The sequence below is a fragment of the Arachis stenosperma genome, chromosome 9 (assembly GCF_014773155.1).
Source record: "Arachis stenosperma cultivar V10309 chromosome 9, arast.V10309.gnm1.PFL2, whole genome shotgun sequence".
Classification (NCBI taxonomy): Eukaryota; Viridiplantae; Streptophyta; class Magnoliopsida; order Fabales; family Fabaceae; genus Arachis; species Arachis stenosperma.
This window is the reverse complement of record NC_080385.1, coordinates 52,097,582-52,099,888: the sequence shown is the minus strand read 5'-3', so window position 1 is coordinate 52,099,888 and position 2,307 is coordinate 52,097,582. Positions and strand designations below refer to the sequence as shown.

General features: G+C 37.5%; 1 non-coding gene across 1 annotated transcript; it reads left to right on the top strand.

Moving 5' to 3' along the window:
- The first annotated feature begins 1,001 nt into the window (after positions 1-1,001).
- LOC130953544 (small nucleolar RNA R71) lies at positions 1,002-1,109 on the top strand. The gene has a single exon (XR_009075713.1). It is a non-coding gene; the product is annotated as a small nucleolar RNA R71 (small nucleolar RNA).
- The last annotated feature ends 1,198 nt before the right edge of the window (positions 1,110-2,307 follow it).

The following is a 2,307-nucleotide window of genomic DNA, read 5'->3' as shown; positions in this document are numbered from 1 at the left end:
ATGATTGCTCCAAGGTATTTAGCAACTTGCTCTTCAGTGACATACTCATCCTCTTCAGAGGAAGAATACTCATCAGAGCTCATGAAAGGCAGAAGTAAATCCAATGGAATCTCTATGGTCTCATTTTGAACCTCAGATTCCCATGGTTCCTCATTGGGGAACTCAGAGGAGGTTGGTGCACGCCCATTGAGGTCTTCCTCAGTGGCGTCCACCTCCTTTCTTTCCTCTCCATATTCGGCCATGTTTATGGCTTTGCACTCTCCTTTTGGATTTTCTTCTGTATTACTTGGGAGAGTACTAGGAGGGAGTTCAGTAATTTTCTTGCTCAGCTGTCCCACTTGTCCTTCCAAATTTCTGATGGAGGACCTTGTTTCATTCATGGAACTTTGAGTGGTTTTGATTAGATCAGAGACCATTGTTGCTAAGTCAGAGGTATTCTGCTTAGAACTCTCTGTCTGTTGCTGAGAAGATGATGGAAAAGGCTTGTTATTGCCAAGCCTGTTTCTTCCACCATTATTGTTATTGAAACCTTGTTGAGGTCTCTCTTGATTCTTCCATGAGAAATTTGGATGATTTCTTCATGAAGAATTATAGGTGTTTCCATAGGGTTCTCCTAGGTAATTCACCTCTTCCATTGAAGGATTCTCAGGATCATAAGCTTCTTCCTCAGATGAAGCATCCTTAGTACTGCTTGGTGCATTTTGCATTCCAGACAGACTTTGAGAAATCAAATTGACTTGTTGAGTCAATATTTTGTTCTGAGCCAATATGGCATTCAGAGTGTCAATCTCAAGAACTCCTTTCTTCTGACTAGTCCCATTGTTCACAGGATTCCTTTCAGAAGTGTACATGAATTGGTTATTTGCAACCATTTCTATGAGCTCTTGAGCTTCTGTAGGCGTCTTCTTCAGATGAAGAGATCCTCCAGCAGAGCTATCCAAAGACATCTTGGATAGTTCAGAGAGACCATCATAGAAAATACCTATGATGCTCCATTCAGAAAGCATGTCTGATGGACATTTTCTGATTAATTGTTTGTATCTTTCCCAAGCTTCATAGAGGGATTCTCCATCCTTTTGTCTGAAGGTTTGGACTTCCACTCTAAGCTTACTCCATCTTTGTGGTGGAAAGAACTTTGCCAAGAAGGCATTGACTAGCTTTTCCCAAGAGTCCAGGCTTTCTTTAGGTTGATAGTCCAACCATATTCTAGCTCTGTCTCTTACAGCAAAAGGGACTAGCATCAGTCTATAGACCTCAGGGTCTACCCCATTAGTCTTGACTGTGTCACAGATTTGCAAGAATTCAGCTAAGAACTGATGAGGATCTTCCAATGGAAGTCCATGGAACTTGCAATTCTGTTGCATTAGAGAAACTAATTGAGGCTTAAGCTCAAAGTTGTTTGCTCCAATGGCAGGGATAGAGATGCTTCTCCCATAGAAATCGGGAGTAGGTGCAGTAAAGTCACCCAGCACCTTCCTTGCCTTGTTGGCATTGTTGTTGTTTTCGGCTGCCATGTCTTCTTCTTCTTTGAAGAATTCGGTCAGGTCCTCTAAAGAGAGTTGTGCTTCAGCTTCTCTTAGCTTTCGTTTCAAGGTCCTTTCAGGTTCAGGGTCAGCTTCAACAAGAATGCCTTTGTCCCTGCTCCTGCTCATATGAAAGAGAAGAGAACAAGAAAATGTGGAATCCTCTATGTCACAGTATAGAGATTCCTTTAAGAGTCAGAGGAAAAGAAGGGTAGAAGACAGAAGTAGAAAATTTGAACTTATCAAAGAAGATGGAGTTCGAATTTTACATTGAGGAATAGTGTTAGTCCATAAACAGAAGGATGTGAGAAGAAGGGAAGTAATTTTCGAAAATTAAGTAAAAGATTTTGAAAACATTTTGAAAAACACTTAATTGATTTTCGAAAATAAGAGTGAAAAAGAAACCAAGTGATTTTTGAAAAAGATTTTGAAATTAGAAATTAAAAAGATTTGATTGAAAACTATTTTGAAAAAGATGTGAATAAAAAGATTTGATTGAAAAGTTATGGTTTTAAAAAGATGTGATTGAGGAGATATGATTTGAAAACAATTTGAAAAGATATGATTTTAAAAAAAAATTAATGACTTGCCTAACAAGAAAAGATATGATTCAAACATAAAACCTTCCTCAACAGAAAAGGCAAAAAATGTTCAATCAAATCATTAATTGTTAGTAAGTATCTTTGAAAAAGGAAAGAAATTGATTTTGAAAACATTTGATTGAAAAGATATGATTTGAAAAAGATTTGATTTTGAAAAACTTTGAAAACTTGAAAAAAAAATT